The 19,520-nt window shown below is 43.4% G+C and overlaps 1 protein-coding gene and 1 long non-coding RNA gene across 5 annotated transcripts in view; one reads left to right on the top strand and one right to left on the bottom strand.

The window, feature by feature from the left end:
• Positions 1 to 19,520, top strand: part of MRTFA (myocardin related transcription factor A) — a 180,111-nt gene that overhangs the window by 99,975 nt on the left and 60,616 nt on the right. The gene's annotated exons all lie outside the window — the stretch shown is intronic.
• Positions 710 to 18,247, bottom strand: LOC140904672 (uncharacterized). The gene is made up of 5 exons (XR_012156556.2): positions 18,214 to 18,247; positions 17,402 to 17,633; positions 16,731 to 16,871; positions 8,251 to 8,463; positions 710 to 771 (listed from the first exon to the last, which is right to left on the bottom strand). It is a non-coding gene; the product is annotated as an uncharacterized LOC140904672 (long non-coding RNA).

The raw sequence follows: 19,520 nt of genomic DNA, 5'->3' as shown, positions 1-19,520 counted from the left end.
TGCTGCTGCACAGCTGTGCATATATCATGAATGTTGGGGTGCTTGCTGTACATTTGATGATTATGCTGTTTAGGACTGGTTGTAAGTGTACAAGACTACTAATAAGGCATTATGCACCATGCACCAGCAGGCATTATGCACCATGTGTTGTAAATGAATAAAGATGAATAACTTTCAAAACAAAAGTTTTATTCAGTTACAAAAACAGCTAAAAAAACCTGAAGAACTTTAAGTAAATACATTTTAATTCAATTTTTTTTAGGAACCTTAATAAACAAATAGGAACGAACATTGATGTCCATTGTAGCTATATATCAACTGCGGCTCTCACAGGTCATGTATGTGAAGCTATGGTTATCCATGCTTTTCCCCAGCGTGGAGTAGGTTTGCAGACCCTGAACCATGTGGAATGCTGAGTGAGGTGTAGAGAGGTGCTGTGCTGTAGTTTTCCACAGACTGCAATGGGAGTCGAGCTCAGGATTGTTGAACCTGGAGGTTCACAAGAGTCTGCAGCATCTGAGTTTGCTGAAGAAGCTCATTCTGTCCTGGTGCATCTCCCTTCCCCTTCCCTGCGCCTTTCTCCTGTCTGCTCTTTCCTTCTCCATGCAATCTGCCATATTCACCCTCCAGGCCCGCTGTTCAAGGTCTGATGCAGCACTGGCTTGCAGGATCTTGCAGAAGATGTCCTCCTACATAGTCTCCTTTTTCTCTTCCTTATTTGGGTCAGTTGTTCCGCTGCAGTGGAGGGGGTATCCCTTAAGGGCGCAGCGGCTGCAGCAACAGATAAAACACACCAGTACCATTCTCAATATAGTAGGAACAGAAAACAAAACTTAAGATTCAGGACTTCTCTCTTTCCTTGCTCCCCTAAAATGTTAAACACGACATGCTTATTGGCACTTCTGCTTTGGTGTGATTGTGTCTGGTGCCCCTCTCAGCTCAAGCTAGGATGAGTGTGACCTGCCAGGCGTGAGGGAAACAATGACAGAATTGCTTGCTTGCATGAAAGTGAGTATAGGGCACCGGCCCTGAATACTGGCACCATTTTCTACATGGGATGGTGGTGTTAGCTGACACAGAAAGAGCACAGCTGGTGTCCCAAAGTTGCCTTTTTCCATATGCTGTTAGCCAGTTTATAGTAGTCGTGCCTGTTGAAGTTATCAATGACTGGTGTAGGAAAGTGTCCTACTGCAAAGGAAGAAATAAGGCTGCAATCCTTCAAAATGGTTGGGAGGGAATTGCAGAGTACCTTTCATCAAGATCTCTGAGAAGGCTTCAAGGGACTTCCCTATTTACATAAACTGCTCCACATTCCCCTCCACCCACCTAACTCAGAGGGGAATGAAAAGCCTCTGGCAACTCGACCTCTGTGTTATACTACTACCTCTTTTAGTACAAATAAAGTTATGAAAAGTCAACTGCTGAGTCCTGCTAAGTTGAGGATGCCATCAGTGTAATGGGAAATTTAGTTCCGCACTTACTCAAGATTCCTTCCCCCTGAGTTGGTGATCACTCGTGTTTGACTGCAGAGACAGGCTGTGGTGGAGTCAAAAAGAAAAAAAAAAGTCCTGACTTACAGCACGGCTCCGGTCACCTGTCCCCCATATTCCTCTTCCTCATCCACCTCCTCATTCTCACTGTTTACAGCGGAGGCCTGTTACCTGGGCTCCTCAGAGGTATTGACTGTGGTGTGTGTGGTGGTGGTGGGCTCTCCTCCAAGTATGGCATGCATCTCTTTGTAAAAGTGTCTGCCTGCGGCTTGGCACCGGATTGATTTTTGATCTTCCTGGCCTTCTGGTATGCCTGCTGCAGTTCCTTGGGTTTCACATGGCACTGCTGCTGGTCCCTGTCGTACCCCTTCTCCTGAATCCCCTGAGCAATCTGCTCATAGATGTCAGTGTTTCTACGGTTGGTTCGAAGCTGTGCCTGCACAGCCTCTTCTCCCCACAGGCTTAAGAGATCCAATATCTCCTGTCTGCTCCAGGCAGACACATGTCTGGAACATGAATCTAGCATGGTCAGCTGGGCAGTTGAGTACAACCACGAAGAGCAGATAGTGATGTGCTCACCAAGCTGCTCAACAACCAGAAAAGGGCATTTCAAAAATTTGCAAGGGTTTTTAAAGGAAGGGAGGAAGCTTTTGGTATGTGTGCACCCTGGGCAGCGGAGTTAATGATTTTGACCAGAGTGGTCAATGTTTGGCATTGTGGGACAGCTGGTGGAGGACTGTTAGGGTTAACATAGGTAACAGTGTCTACACTGCATTGACCATGGATCTGTGCTGTCTGGGAGCTGGTGTTCTTATGTTGGCTTAATGGGGTCCTTACATAAGTCGGAGACAAATTTAAATGTAAACACATGCACAAGTAGGTCGATGGAAGGCATCTTATGTCGACTTAAAATTGTGGTGTAGACCAGGCCATAGACTTTTAAAGCTGGGCTCTCTTCTTTTTCTGTCCTGTTGCCCTAATGTTTTTTTAATGTGACGTTCACTCTCTCGTTGGAGTCTAGTGAACTATTCCTGTCAGTATAATGATTCCCACCTGTTGCTTTAGCCCTAGCTATTTTCATACTAGGAATGGAGGAGGAGAGGGAAGGAAGGCTTGTTTACTAACTGTGATCTAGTTGAGCTCTCAAAGTCTAGCATGAAACCCTCTTAGCAGGAAGTAACACTAAAACGAAAGCATGGTAGGGCTCCCACATGTAAGAGAGAGAGGCAGGGGAAGCAGATACATATACAAAATGACAGAATAGAATGGGTGTGGTGCATTCTGTGCAAGCATCGATAGTATATATCAAAACAACCTTTGTACTAGTAATGATACCATGTAAAATTTACTGTAGAAACGCCCTCACCTATCAACTGAATCTCCTTCACAGTTTAATCAAGCAAATTCACCAGGCTTGAAGAGGCTGGGAAAGTGATCCCTAGCAAACCATTTGTGTGGCTCTGCATTTATTTGCTGTCTAAAAATATATTCAGTGTATGTATATACTTTTAAATGTCAGATAACTAACTGCCTGATGCTTCAGACAGCCTGGTAAGTGCTGAAAAGCAGGAGCTCTTCATATATAACACTTTTTGATACTTGCACTCTTGACGCTCTGCCTGCACTGCATAGAGAAACTACTTTTCTAGTGAAACATGCTTCAGCACAGTTCTTGCTAGAAGATTCTACCATGGTTTCCCTGTCCAGCATAGCTAGGTGCCAAAGAGGGTCAATAGTCTCTGCTTATAATGTCTTCAAAGCCAGCTGACAGACTGTTTGCATAAATCTAATCTCTGTAGTTATACTGTGGTGTAAGATGTCTGTCATTTCCTTCACCCCAAGTTATTTGGTGTTCTCACATGTTTTAAGTCATTGATCGATGTTAAAGAAATACATGCCAAAAATAAGTGACCTGCTCAGAAAACTCCATCTATCCAGCTTTCCCTGAGCATTGAATTACTGATCCTGTCATCTGCTACACCAATAAATTTCAGTTCAAAATGTCAAAGCAGTACTTCTCTTAGCAAGAGCAATCTCTCTGCCAACCTGTAGTAAAGAATGGGAGGTGGAACAGGCATAACTAATCTGTGGGATGAAGAGACTGCTCCTGATGCCCTCTCTCTGATAGGGGATAGTGGGTGGATGCCATGTTAACTTGTTAGGGTACCATGAACCAGACTTCCAGTTTCCCCTTTCTTAACTAAGACCAATGGAAAATGAGATAGATAGACCATATTCATTCCCTGTGGGGGAGTATCTGTAGCTCAACTGTAGTAGAAAATAGCTCTGTTCACACCAAGAACAGAACTGTGCTAGTTACAAATGTGTTTAAATGTGATGGTTGCTAGCAAAGACAGTAACGTTTTCCCTGTCTGTTGTGTGCAGGGATTTTTTTCTGATAAAAATCATGCTAATCAAACTGATAAAAACCTACAGGCCTATCTGCACAAACCATAGAACAGAATTTAACAATCATGCTTAACCAGGGTTTTATTGTCCATATAATGCAATAGGTGCCTTTACAAGGGAATATAATGGTGAGCTCCCTGATCTGCCGTTTTGAAGTCTAAAACGGGACCAAACACTTAACGCAAGGTCAACTGACTTGAAGGTATAGGGAGGACAGTGTTAACAACAGGAGGGGATGGAGCCCTCTTGGGGCATAGCTTTTCTCCAAGGGTGAGCTGAAAACTTGGTGGCATTATAGCTTTCTGGATAGTCTTTCATTTATCCCCTCAAACCCTTTTTTAAATAAAATCCTTCAAGTTTAATAACTCAAAAGGATGGTGTTTCTCAGGAGTTAGGGTCTGTGGAAAAGTTTAAACTGACGTGGCCAGTGTGGATTCTTGCATTGAGTGGACAGGGACAAAATGCTTACTGAAAAGTGAACTGTCAGGCTGGTAGAAGCTTTCCAGTGGAGTTTCTCAGGGATCGGACTTGGGACCAATCTTTTTAAACATTTTTATTAATGACCTTGGCACAAAAAGAGGGAGCACGCTAATAAGATTTGTGGATGACACAAAGTTGGGAGGCATTGCCAATACGGAGGAGGACTGGAATATCATACAAGAAGATCTGGATGACCTTGTAAACTGGAATAATAGAAATGGGATGAAATTAAATAGTACAAAGGATAAGGCCATGCATTTAGAGACTAACAACAAGAATTTTTGCAATAAGCTGGGGATGAATCAGTTAGAAGTGACAAAGGACGAGAAAGACCTGGGTGTATTGATTGATCACAGGATGACTGAGCCACCAATGTAATGTGAACATGAAAAAAACTAATGTAGTCCTAGGATGCAACAGGTGAGATATTTCCAGTACAGCTTGGAAAGTGTTAGTACCATTATACAAAGCACTGGTGAGACCTCATCTGGAATACTGTGTTCAGTTCTGGTCTCCCATGTTTAAGAAAGATGAATTCAAACTGGAACAGATGCAGAGAAGGGCTACTAGGATGATCCAAGGAATGGAGAACCTACCTTAGGAGAAAGAACAGGAGTACTTGTGGCACCTTAGAGACTAACAAATTTATTTGAGCATAAGGTTTAGTAGGCTACAGCCAGCTTCCATGGGCGACAGCCCACTTTGGGCTGTAGCCCATGAAAGCTTATGCTCAAATAAATTTGTTAGTCTCTAAGATGCCACAAGTACTCCTGTTCTTTTTGCGGATACAGACTAACATGGCTGCTACTCTGATACCTTAGGAGAGGAGACTCAGCTTGGCTTATTTAGCCTAACCAAAGGAAGGCTGAGGGGAGATATTGTTGGTTTCTCTAAATACATCAGAGGGATAAATACAGGGAGAGAGAGGAGTTTAAGTTAAGCGCCAGTGTTGACACAAGGACAAATGGATATAAAGTGGCCATCAACAAGTTTAGGCTTGAAATTAAACGAAGGTTTCTAACCATCAGAAGAGTGATGTTCTGGAACAGGCTTCTAAGGGGAGCAGTGGGGGCAAAAAACCTAACTGGCTTCAAGACTGAACTTACCTTCAAGCCCTGCTCTCCCTCCCACCCTCTGCAGCCTCAGCTCGCTGTGCCTCCAGCGCTCGGGCTGCGAGCTCCTGCTGGGCAACGCAGTGGCATGGCTGGCTCTGGCTGGGCGACACGGCTGCCAGTCCTGCTGCTCTGAGCGGCATGGTAAGGGGGTGGGGGAGTTGGATAAGGGGCAAGGGGTCCCGGGGGGCAGTCAGGGGACAGGGAGCAGAGGGTGGTTGGATAGGCGTGGGAGTCCTGGGAGGCCTGTCAGGGGGCTGGGGTGTGGATAGGAGTTGGGGCATTTGGGACAGGAGCAGGAGGGGTTGGATAGGGGGTGGGGTCCTGGGAGGGGGTGGTCAGGGGACAAGGAGCAGGGGGAGTTGGATGGGTTGGCGGTTCTGAGGGGGGCAGTCAGGGGGCAGGAAGTGGGAGGGGTGGATGGGGGTGGGGGCCAGGCTGTTTGGGAGCCCCAATGTGGCCCTCAGGCCAAAAAGTTTGCATACCCCTGGACTAGATGATCATGATTGTCCCTTCTTATCTTAAAGTCTTTGAGTCTAAAGATCTCACCCTATGGTTTGCATCTCTACTGGCTAGTCAAACTATTAGAACTCAGATTATTCACAGTTGAAGGGTCATCCACATTCCATATATGGACATATTAATGAACTAGTTCCGATGTTCTTCCCTGATAACGATACATCTACTATTCATTAACACATGCATTCAGCAGCTGTTCCTGGCCTAACTTCTTTTTCACACAACCATGCTGTTGTGTGGGAAGTGAGTGACGCTGATTGGCTGACCACCTTCCAAAGGTGGAGACCCAGTTTCAGCGCTCTCTGCATGGAGTTTGCCCTAACTTTACAATGCCAATATGATGCTTGCATGGGGCTAATCTCTCTCTGGACAAAATAATTAGTATAACTTCGTAAAGTCTGGCTACAAATGGAGTACTGTTCCTTGGCTGTTTGTCATTGGAAAGCCCACAGCAGATGCTGGAAGAGTGCTTAGAAATACACACTTCTGCTGGACCATTTGATCACCATTACAAACGGCATTCAAGGCCCTATACTACCCTCCTCAATCTGTATCTCTGATCTCATCGCCTTTTAACTCTGCATCGCCTTGTGTCCCCACTGTGTCCCCCTGTTTCACAAATGATACCAGGCTTCATGCTTCGTTTCTTCACTTCTCTCACTCCCAAGCCTCTATGCCTCCTCCTGTGCTGCTCCTGTGCACCAACATCCTTCCAAAACCTATTTGCCAAGCCGTCTTCCTCACCTCATCCAAATCCCTCTTAAACCTACTTTTGCCATCTTGCCTGAGGGCAGTAGGGGACTGAAAAACAAAACAAAACTCCCAAGTGAATGGAACTCTTGTGCCTCTCTGAGTAACCATGTGAGTGTATTGTTGCTGATGTCTTTTTGTTGATCCTCACTTTTGTGTTATGTAGATTGTAAGCTTTTTAGAGCAGGGACCTTGTCTGTACTTGATCTGTGGTCATGCAGGCCATTGTGAATTGCTGAGTTTGGTTTGCTGATGTTAATAAAATTCTGGCATCAGAGGTTGTTGGGTTTTTTAATTATGGATCAATGCCCTGTTGTACTCGGCACTGTACAAACAAACAAACCAGTCCCTGCCACAGAGAGTGCTCATCCTAGGATATAGACTGTGTACCGGAGGACATGGTAATAGTAGAAACAAATGTGTTAGTAGACTTTTCAAGAATTCCAGGTTGAACACGATGGGACGAATAGGATACTTTTCCACATCAGGGAAGTTGATATGCTTGTTGTGTATATGGTGAATTTGGGGGATCCATCCTGTCTACTGCTGATCTTTGTGGGGGAGCCTCATTTCTCCTGTGACAGAGATGCATGCTTCAGATCACGTCACATGGTGATGAGCATGGTTTAAAAACTTAGAACTTTTTCTTGAGCAGAAGCTGAATGGTGGTGGAATTTGCTTTTGGGAGACTGTAAGGAAGGTGATGGTCTACTGCAGCACAACAGTAATGACCTTTAAACCTCTGAAGTGATGGCTGCAGGCTGTGTGCTCCACAACCTCCAGAAAAGCAATGAGGAAAGTTAGCTCACAGCCAGAATGAAGAGTGCAGGGTAATTCCCTTCAGGCAGCCTGAAGTTTTCCTTCTGTGAGAGGACGAGGGTATAGGATGGCAGCCAGTGGCAGAAGTGCCAATGAGATAAGGAATCCCTGTGTCATTAATTTGCCTTTATATGTGGATGTTTAGAGGAGGACAAAACTGTCTTTGTCAGAGATCTTATGAAACAATGGTCAGTGCAGCTAATCAAACAGACATTACCTAGAAATGAAAGTCTATAGCCAGCTAGTTTAAAGGCGCTGAGATGTGATTTCTAAAAGCTGATTTCTTCATCCCTAAACATAGTTATTTTATGCTTATATCCACATACAGTAAAACCTCAGTTACAAACACCAGAGTTATGAACTGACCAGTTAACCATACACCTCATTTGGAACCGGAAGTATGCAATCAGGCAGCAGCAGAAACAAGAAAAAATAAAGGGAAAGCAGCATTTTTCCTCTGCATAGTAAAGTTTCAAAGCTGTATTAAGTTAATGTTCAGTTGTAAACTTTTGAAAGAACAGCCACAATGTTTTGTTCAGAGTTATGAAAAGCCTCCATTCCCCAGGTGTTTATAATTCTGAGGTTCTACTGTACTTAGAAGCACTCAGTTACAACTTTTCTACCACCAGCTACAACAAATTTCCTCTAAGTCGCACATGATTCTAACTCACCATCTTACGCATTCGTCTGACGTGGATTGTCTTGGGGAAATTCTTTGCAGGTTCTTCTTCCAAAGGTTGTACAAGGTAACATTAGTCCCTCCCTGTGTGGCTCTTCATGGAGGCTTATAGATACTCATCGCTCAATGCAGACAGCAACACAAGCTGCTGTGGGGGGCCTATCAGTGGAAGTTGCCTTCTGCTGTGTGAGGTCAATTTCTTTAGCTGGAGGAGGATGAAAACAGTTGTGTTCAAAGAACTTTGTAGCAATAGAAATATAGACATCAACGAGTAGGTTGTTTGTAATCTTGTGACCTTGCTGTGTCATTTTTCTTAGGCCTTGTTTCTTAGATAGCTTTTTACATGTCACCTTAGTGGACTCGGAACATCAGTAAGGTTCCACAGATTCAGTTCATACATAGTTATTATAGCCACACTTTTCACCTAACCCCTATTTTGAGACTATAAATGATTTCATGTGTCATAGGGATTCTAATCCAAATCAGTGCAGTGATTGAAAGCAGTTGTATTTCAATTGACAGGATTTTTGTAGATGTCTCCATGTCTCTTATCCTGCAAAGCGTATGAGATTAATTTATGGGATTGCATTTGGGAATGCTGATTACAGTCCCAGTGAGTGTTTAAATGTTGATTGTTACCCATACCAATACTAGAATACATAGAGTAGATTACCATGGGATCAATAGGAAGATCCCTTTGGTACGTAAGAGTTAAAATATTTTTTTAAAAGGTAAAATTTCACTTCAAAGGGCAAAGGCTAGAATTAGAAATGAAAATGGCAAATGTTAACATTTATTTTTAAACATTGAAAATGTTAACTATATAACAAAAATAGCAAAAATTTAAATTAATTTGAAGTTGATTAAAAAAAAGCAAGTGTTTAAACCAAACACACCCAGAATCTCCTAGGGTTAATTTTAAACCAACATAGAAAAGAACTGTGGTTAAATAGAAAAAAAATATATACAGAAATTAGGCATTTAAAAAAATTAGTCAAGGGCAACATTTGGGTTTTGCTGTTATAGGTCCCAGTACCATGAGCAGTTGCATACATGCTTAGCTTTATGCATGTGAGTAGTTCCCCTGACATCAATAAGACTACTCATGTATGCAAAATTAGACACACACAACTATTTTCGGAATTGGGAACTTAGGTTGTAAGCTTGTCAGACAGATAGTGCCTTCTTTATGTGTATGTATGTACAGCACTTAGCGTAATTGCCCAGTATCTATACTTCACTTCCACTATAGTGCACACATCCATCAGTCTTAATTATTCCAAACTTTACTTTAAGGATGGACCTTTTGTGTGCCAGGTATTGACTGACTACAGCTGGAAAAGAGGGGAGAGCCAGTAGCATGTGATCATCCAGGCTTCCGTGGGTCAACAGTAACATGTACCATGAACCACAGTTTGGGACCTGCTGCTTTGAGGATGAGGATCTGAGCTGATAGGTGCTAAGAAATGCTCTGGTTACCTTGTTTTTCATAGGCCTGGTCTACATTACAAAGTTGGGTCTATGTAAGTCACACTGCGTCAATCTATTTGTGCATGTGTCTACACTTTAAATCTGTCTCTGGCTGATATAAGTGCCCAGTTATGGTGGTGCAGTAAAACCACCTCTCCTACGGTGGTGAGCCATGATCGACCTGTTGCCGTCAATGTAGTGCAAGTGTACACAATACAGGACTTGTGTTGGCCCTAACAGTCCTCCAGCAGCTATCTCACAATCCCCCATGTTCTGTGACAGTAACCACTCTGGTTATTGTGAACTCCACTGCCCAGGGATGTCAGACCAGAAGCTACCTCCCTCTCCCCTTAAAAACACCATGTGTAATTTTGAAATGCCTCTTCCTGATTGCCCAGCTCAGTGAGCACACCTAGCAACTTTCTCTTGTTGTGTGCAATGGCCCAGCTGCCCAGGCCAGCTCCAGGCACTACATGTGCTCCTGTCTGCAGTAGACAGGAGGTTATTGGATCTCCTGGGCCTGTGGGGAAAAGAGGTTGTGCACTTACAGCTACAGACCAGCCATAGAAGCATGGTCGTCTACAAAAGGATTACGTGGGGAATACAGGCAAAGGGTTACAACAGGGATCGTCATAAGTACTGCATGAAAGAGAAGGAACTACGCCAGGCATACCAATCAAACTGGTGCTGAGATGTGGACCTGCTGTACTTGGTGGAGACCGTACCATTATCCCACCAACCACTGTAGATACCTCAGAGGAGCCAGTGCCAGAGATGCATGCTGTGAAAAGCGAGGAGGAGGAGATGGGTGGGGGGTGGAGGGGATGGTAGGGTGTACAGCTATGTGCTAAGCCAGGATCTGTTCAGGACTCTTATCACACTGTAACTTGTCCTGCCAGCTGAGCATGGACAAGCTTGATGAATAGGAAGGGACATCCTTGGGTAAATGTGTACATGCATTTTCCCTTACAAAGTGTAAATTAAATGATGATGCTGAGCCCAGCCCTAAGTTAACAAGACACAGGTATTGACTTTTCATTGCTTTACTTGTAAGAGAAGAGGTAGCAGAACACGAAATGGAGGTAGAGTTGGTATCTACTTTTCCTTCCGCTGTGGGGTTAGGTAGGAAAAAGAAGAAAAGCCCTTGTGGAGCAGTTTGTTTATATACATGGGGATGTCACTTGAATCTTCCTGAGATCTCAGCAAAAATGCAGTCCTCTTCTGAAGGCTTTGAGGAAGGCAGCCTTATTTCTTCCTCTGTAGTAGGACACTTTCCCATGTCATTCCATGAGGAGTTTGGTTGACACTATTGCAATAAACAGGCTAGCAGCTTATGGGCCAAGGTGACTTTTGGACTTCAGTAGTAGCTGAGCTCTGTGCCTTTGTTACCTGTGGGAGTGAGATGTCAGCTAAAATCACCACTGCCTGTGGAAAACAGTGCCAGTATTCAGTGCCATTGCCCTATACTCAGGCCCGTGGGATAGGGACCAAAAATTTTATTGTTTCATGCATCTGACACCACTTCTTCCCTCTCCTCCTCCTGTTCCTGGTGGACCATATTCACCAGGACTGGGGCTGGAGAGCAGTGCTAGGAAGAGGCACTCCAAAGCCAAAGTGTCAGTAAGCATATTACATGTTTTTACGGCAATAAGGGAAGGGAGTTTTGAAACTCTCTTTCCCTTTCCACTGTGATTGTAAATCTAGTGGTACATTTGTATGTTTTTATCAGCAGCTGCTGCTGTTTTGGCCTAGAGGGGTATCTCAAATACCTGCAGAATACCTGACCCTGATGAGGATAAAGAAGAGAACATGGTAGGCCATGTTCAGCAAGATTCTGCAAGCCAGGGCTGCAACAGAGTGCAAACTAAAGCCTAGGGGCCTGACATGGAAGACGGCATAGAGAGAGAGCAGACAGCAGAAAGGCCCAGGAAAAGGAGAGAGACATGCATCAGGGCATAATGGATCTTCTCAAGCAGCAAACTCAAATGTTGCAGACCCTGGTTGATCTACAGGTCCAAAAATCCTGGACTTAAGTCTTTGGAGAATTCCATGGTATCAGCTCTCTATACCACGCAGCACACCACATGGCCCCATGGGCCGCATCCTTACCCCACCACTCCATGTGAGGGGACAGAGAGCAAGGAATACCACAGCTTCATATACCACCGAGCTGTGAGAGCCCTGCTTGGTGTATATGTAGCCAAAGTGGACTACATATGTGCACTGAAATGAACAGAAATGTTAGCTACCTTTCCAATTTTAAAGGTCCATTCTGTTCATTTACGTTAAAGGTTTATATTGCATTGACTGTTTTTTGCACATTGTTTCTCTTCACTGCTTTTGCCACTCAATTTCTGATTTTCGAAAACAACACATATTGCAGAATGCATTGCAGTACTCAAAGCACCCAGTATTCAGAAATGAACATCATTACAGAACTTATAGCTTCAGTAAAAGACAATATTTACAAATGTACAGCAAGCTCCACATAATTCAAATCTTCAGTAAAACACAGTCATAATTATAAATAATAGCAAGCACTCCCAATTCCTAACAGCACCCAAAGCTTCAAGAACAGTCCTGCACAGAAGACTACTGTGGCTGACCACTGAAGTGCTCTTTCAAAGCTTCCCTCAACCCGATAGCTCTGTGTTGGGTTGAGCTCTTCTAAGGGCTTTTGTGTCTGGCTGCTCAAACTCAGCAGACAGCCACTCCAACTCCTCCCTTGCAGCAGCTTTCCCCACCTTAGTCTCACAGATATTCTGTATACAACATGTAGCTTATAATTATTGAGATAAAAAGAAAAGGAGTACTAGTGGCACCTTAGAGACTAACAAATTTATTTGAGCATAAGCTTTCGTGAGCTACAGCTCACTTCATCAGATGCTCACGAAAGCTTATGCTCAAATAAATTTGTTAGTCTCTAAAGTACCACAAGTACTTCTTTTCTTTTTGCGAATACAGACTAACACGGCTGCTACTCTGAAACCTGTAATTATTGGGATGTTTCTGTCACTGAGATCAAATCAAGTAAGTAAACAGTGCCAGCATCCCTTCAGTCTACCAAAAGGACATTTAACTGTCATTCTGCATCTGCTGAGTTGGTAGTTGAATCTTTCCTTGGTGCTGTCAAGGTGGCCAGTGTACAGCTTCCTGAGCAAGGGGTCCCCTAGAATCACTATTGTCATTTCCATATTGACAGTGGTAATCTGCTGGACAGGAAAGAATGTCTCTGTGTTCTTAAAGATGTGAGCGACATTCAGCTTCCCTGACCATCCTGTATTGATGTCGGTGAAGCATCCCCTGATGATCCACCATTGCTTGCATAACCATGGAACAGTAGCCCTTTCTGTTGATGCACTCTGTGGCAAAGTGACCTGCTGCCAAAATAGGGATATGCATGCTGTCTGTCATCCCACCACAGTTTGGGAACCTATTGCTGCAAATTCATCCACTATGTCCTGCACATTTCCGAGGGTCACAGTCCTGCATAGCTGGAGATGATTAATGACCCTACTCGCTTGCATGACAGTGGCCCCCACTGTGGATTTTCCCACTCCAAAATGATTTTGCACTGACTGGTAGCAATCGCTAGTCACTTCTCCACTGTTAACGCAGCTCTTATTGGGTGTCCCTGTGTTGAAGGCCTGTAGTGAGCTAGGCACACGCATCCAGGAATCTGGCTTTTTGCATCCGAAAGTTTTGCAGCCACTGCTCATGACTATAGGATGTATCTTCTGCCAAACCAGTCTCTTTGCTAAAAGCTGTCTTCCCTTTTATAGGGCGGGGAAGGGGGGGGGGAAATCTCAAATACATTTTTAAAAATCAGAAACCGGAAAAACTTTTTTTTCCCTTTTGAAAAACCGCTGGCTTATGGTTTCTAGCCTGGCCCTAGATTGTCCCCTGGCATGGAAAAACCAAGTAAAGGAGCCCAGGAAAGGAACTCCGAGGAGCAGCTTGTAAAATTTTTCCCAGAGCATTCAAGGTTGGGGGTGGGAAGGGTTTGGAATGAGGTTGTGGTTCAAATCCCAAGCTCTATTGATCCCTTGGAGGCAAGGACCCTTTGCATAAAAACCCTGATGTCTCCTTCCAGGTGGCTTTGCTCCAGTGCTGCTGTGCTACCAAGGCTTCCCCTGGCTGTGGGTTCCCTGGGTATTTCTCCTGTTTGGCCATGTGTGTCAGTGATCTTCCATGTGTGTTGGATGAACAGAGCTGTGGGAGGTGGCATAGGAGTAATGGGTGGATTGCCTGTCCTCCCACTTGCACTGGGGCTGAACATGCTGGTTTCCACAGTGCTGGCTGGCAAAAAATAAACTTTTATCATTTACAAGGAACCACTGGTGATCTAAGTTCTATTTCTTGATGGGTTCTTGCTTTGTAGGCCTTTTCTCTGGACAAAGGGAAGCGGCTCACAAGCCAATTTCTCCCAACACTTCTGCAATGAGAAGAACCAATGACATGAATATAAATAAGGATGACTCGCTTCTGGTGTGAAAAGTTCCTCCTCCTAATGATTTTACAAACTAACCCAACAAATTCCCCATATCTCCTTAGTGTGGTTGCTAAGGAAGAGATGAAGAAACCACTTGCATTTTAACAGCAGCTGTTGCTGCCACACTGAAAAAAGCGGTAGTGAAATGTATAATGGTCTCAAATAGTAAAGAGAGGTGAGCTCCTGTGTTACTGGTTCTTTGCTCAGGCTCATTACAGGCCACTCTTTTTCAGTTTACATGTTTATGGAGGGTGAATATGTGGACGCTGTTCACAACAATAGCAATGGAAAGCTGCAAATGCTGAGTGTCGACGGTGTGATCAGTCTGCTGCCTGCTGTCCCCACATGGATATATGAATTATTGGCGGTCCTGTTCCCCAGATAGAGAACTCAGCCGTTTAATCCCTGCAGTTCAGTTGTCATTTACAGTCTGCTTCACTTAAATGCTTATGCTTATCAATTAACTGCACAATCAGCTGAGGGTGCAAGCCAATGTGCATCCTGCATCAGCTGTCAGTGGATTAAAGTGCTGGTATGCTCAGAAAAGTCACTTTGAAAAAGACACACTATTCAGTTTTCAGGGCAAATGATTTTTTCCCCCTAACCCCTGCTGCAGAAAACTCCGCTTGGGACCTGAGGCCCTGTCTACTCTACAAGAAAAACTTGTGCTGGAAAAAATAATTTAAATTGACGACTTCAGCGTTAGGCAGTAACCGAACAGTGAGCATTGTTTTCAAAATCATTTTGCCCACAGTGTCTCTACTCATATTGGGGCAACACTTGCTAGCTGTAAGCATTTTAAAAATGGTTTCTTAGCATTTTTTTAAAATGTAAACAAAACCTTTGGATCAGGTTGAACTCTGCCCCTGCTGCTTTCACCATCCATAAAGATTCTGTAATTGGAACTTACCAGACTAGGCTGATGCATGAAGTGAATTTGTGTGGGGGCGTGGAGGGTGAGAAAACCTGGATTTGTGCTGGAAATGGCCCAACCTGATGATCACTTTAGATAAGCTATTACCAGCAGGACAGTGGGGTGGGAGGAGGTATTGTTTCATATTCTCTGTGTGTACATAAAGTCTGCTGCAGTTTCCACGGTATGCATCCGATGAAGTGAGCTGTAGCTCACGAAAGCTCATGCTCAAATAAATTGGTTAGTCTCTAAGGTGCCACTAGTACTTCTTTTCTTTTTGCGAATACAGACTAACACGGCTGTTACTCTGAAACCCTTATTCGTCTCTGTGACTGACGAAATGGCCGATGTTGATATGGTGGGTCCCGGGCTTTTCTTGGCAGGGGGGCTAGGACTCCACCTCTTGCCCCTGCTCTTGGGGAGCTGAGGGCCCCGCTACTGGCCCGGGAAGGTGGTAGAGGAGGGTAGCAGGGAAGGGGTCTGGGTTCGCGCCTCGCTCTGAGCCCCAGCACCTCTCAACCCTTGTGGGTTTCTTCCCCCTTGGGTAGGGTTACCCTTGGTCCTTGACGCTGGGGGAGGGAGTTTCCAGCCACTCCCTCCAAATTCCTCAGCCACACACCTCCAAACTCCAATCCTCTCTCCTTCCTCGCTTCACCTGTCTGCCTGAAGAAAGGGTTTTGTTTTAGGTTCCTGACAGGGCCTAATTGGCTACTGGTGCTCCAATTAACCTGTAGTAACTTTCCCTAGTCTACAGGGAACCATGCCTTTATTAGCCTAGGGCTTATGCCTGTCCACTTCCCAGCACCCAATAAGACCACTCTCCCACTGCTCCCTGGCCCTGCTGTATCACAGTCTCCCTCCGCTAAAGCAGTTTTGGCACTCCAGAGCTAATAGGAGTCAAAATTAGCTTTTATAAATAGGTGTAACTTAAAGCTCCACAAGGAGCAGGTGCCTGGAGTAAGAAGGAAACTTTTTTAGACTACATCTGCATTTTAAAGAATAAATTCATAAATAAAATAACCTATATTAAGAGGGTGCAAGCAACATCCATTGAAGTGAATGAGTTGCATCCATTTATTCAAAGGCTGACTTTGGCATTAAGTGCATAACTAGAGTGACTTACTGTATAATACATATAAAATTCAAAGGCAAATTGTCATCTTAATATTAGAATTATTCCAGGCGAGTGAGTGGTAAGAGTATGCAGCTGACGTCACCTTTCAGATCATTGTTTACATAGCACTGATTTTTATCAGTCAGTTTCTAACTCCAGTAGTTTGTTAATTAGAGTAATAGGCTTAAGTATAAAAACAGTAACAAATGTAGTTAAATAAAATTATTTATGCTGTTAGAGACTGTGTTCATGTGTTATACAATGAACTTGGTCATATACATGTCCTTGGTGTAGTCCGATGGGTGTATGTTGAGGGTACTGCTTTTTTCACTTTTATAAAATGTGTTAGAAAAATACACATTGCTGCAATTTGTGCCCTGATACCAGATCACCTTAGAATGTGATTTTAAAGAAACTCTCAAATTAATCAGAATCAAATCAGGTCAGTGCTTTGACCCTATCACAATTCCAGGAAAAACTTACAATTCTACATGAATTGAGGTGCTGAGTTAGGTGATGCTTTCCATCTGAGTCCATACTGCATTAACGTGGTGTCATGATGTTAGAGGATACTGTGCTGCTGGAGTTCTGACTTGCAGATCTGATGTCAGAGGTATTGAGCACCTGTAGTCATTAAAGGTCCCAGGTTACTTTTTTCAAGAGTAAGGTAGTTAAAAGAAGACTTAACATTGTAAGTCATTAAAACTGAATGTTAAACATCTAACCTCCTTTTCACTTTTTATACTTTGCACTCTTCTTAGCTTTGACAATAAAAATAGACTAATTTCACTTTTTTTTGTTTCGTGCTAATGTCTCTTTCTAGCTATCTTTCCCAGTAAATCCTTGCAAGGGAAAGTTTTTAAATCCAAACTGTTTTGATTGAAATTGTACAAAATCATGAAATTGTTTCTATTTACATTAGGTTCTGGAAATTTAATGCGCAACACACCCCCCTCCCCCAGCCCAACATGTGCTTGCACAATTCTTTGTCTAAATTATGTGACAGTGTGCTTTTAATGTCAATATCCTGACCAAATTCCAATTTGGGTGATTACCTTCTGCCTACCCTGTTCCTCCATATAGTTCAATTGGCTACAATACTTTTCTTCACTTCCTGTTCTAAACTGTTGTTTGTGCTATTTAAATAATTTCACCTTAGTGCTGGTCCCTCTGGGTATTCACTCTGTGTGCCCCAGACTAGAAGACTCTTCAGCAGCAGAGTCCTTTGGTCCGTGTCTGTTTCCAACACCACCTTGTGCTCTGCACTGAGTATATAAGGGGTGGCACAGACCAACTGACTCTCCAGTTCCTTTCTACCGCTCATGGTCTAGGAGGGAACCCGTCTGTATTCGTAGTCTTTCCAGCATTCCTGATTGAACTTCAGCTCTATTAATAGAGTTATAAATATTTTTTTTTAGATAATTAGTAGGGCTGTCGATTAATCGCAGACTAACTCAAAAAAAGCAATCGCGATTAAAAAAATTAATCGCAGTTTTAATCGCACTGTTAAACAATAGAATACCAGTTGAAATTTATTAACTTTTTTGGACGTTTTTCTACATTTCGAATATATTTATTTCAATTACAACACAGAATACAAAGTGTACAGTGCTCACTTTATATTATTTTTATTACACATATTTCCACTGTAAAAATGATAAACAAAAAAATAGTATTTTTCAATTCACCTCATACAAGTACCCTAATGCAATCTCTTTATTGTGAAAGTGCATCTTACAAATGTAGATTTTTTTTATGTAACTGCACTCAAAAACAAAACAATATAAAACTTTAGAGCCTACAAGTCCATTCAGTCCTACTTCTTATTCAGCCAATCGCTCAGACAAACAAGTTTGTTTACATTTACGGGAGATAATGCTGCCCTCTTATTTATAATGTCACATGAAATTGAGAACAGATGTTCGCATGGCACTTTTGTAGCTGGCATTGCAAGATATTTACGTACCAGATATGCTAAAAATTGGTATGCCCCTTCATGCTTCGGCCACCATTTCAGAGGACATGCGTCCATGCTGATGATGCTTAGTAAAAAAAAAAAAAATAATGCGTTAATTAAATTTTGACTGAACTACTTGGGGAGAATAGTATGTCTCCTGCTCTGTTTTACCCGCATTCTGACATGTTATTTCATATTATAGCAGTCTCGGATGATGACCCAGCACATATTGTTTGTTTTAAGAACACTTTCACAGCAGATATGACAGAACGCAAAGAAGGTACCAATTTGAGATTTCTAAAGATAGCTACAGCACTCGTCCCAAGGTTTAAGATTCTGAAGTGCCTTCCAAAATCTGAGGGGGACAAGGTGTGGAGCATGGTTTCAGGAGTCTTAAAAGAACAACACTCTGATGTGAAAACTACAGAATCCGAACCATCAAAAAAGAAAATCAATCTTCTGCTGGTGGCATCTGACTCAGATGATGAAAATGAGTGTGTGTCAGGCCTCACTGCTTTGGATCATTATCAAGCAGAACCCGTCATCAGCATGGACACATGTCCTTTGGAATGGTGGTTGAAGATGAAGGGACATATGTATCTTTAGTGCATCTGGCACGTAAATATCTTGCAACACCAGCTACAACAGTGCCATGTGAACGTCTGTTCTCACTTTCAGGTGTAATGTAAACAAGAAGTGGGCAGCATTATCTCCTGCAAATGACTCTACTAAATGGAGGCTTGAGGATGGTAAAGTTAAACACCATCATAAAGAAGAACAAATTGCTCCATAGTCCCTCTAAGAAAAGACCTGCTGCTCTCCTCCTCTCCCTTCTCCTCAGTACCAAGTGAGACTATGCGACCGTGATGGCGGATGTGTCTGGAACTTATGGGGAGCGTGGGCTGGCATCATGGGTACTGGGAGCTACCAGTGCTCCAAAACTGTCTATGAAAGGAGCAGGACTGCCCCCTGCACTGCACAGGGACAGAAGGAAATGTTCACACTCTACAAATAAAAAGAAAAGGAGTACTTGTGGCACCTTAGAAACTAACCAATTTATTTGAGCATGAGCTTTCGTGAGCTACAGCTCACTTCATCGGATGCATACCGTGGAAACTGCAAGAAGACATTATATACACACAGAGACCATGAAACAATACCTCCTCCCGCCCCACTGTCCATACCAGCAGGACAGTGGGGCGGGAGGAGGTATTGTTTCATGGTCTCTGTGTGTATATAATGTCTTCTGCAGTTTCCACGGTATGCATCCGATGAAGTGAGCTGTAGCTCACGAAAGCTCATGCTCAAATAAATTG

Source organism: Lepidochelys kempii, chromosome 1, assembly GCF_965140285.1.
Source record: "Lepidochelys kempii isolate rLepKem1 chromosome 1, rLepKem1.hap1, whole genome shotgun sequence".
In the NCBI taxonomy this organism is placed as follows: Eukaryota; Metazoa; Chordata; order Testudines; family Cheloniidae; genus Lepidochelys; species Lepidochelys kempii.
This window is presented reverse-complemented; position numbering and strand designations above follow the sequence as displayed.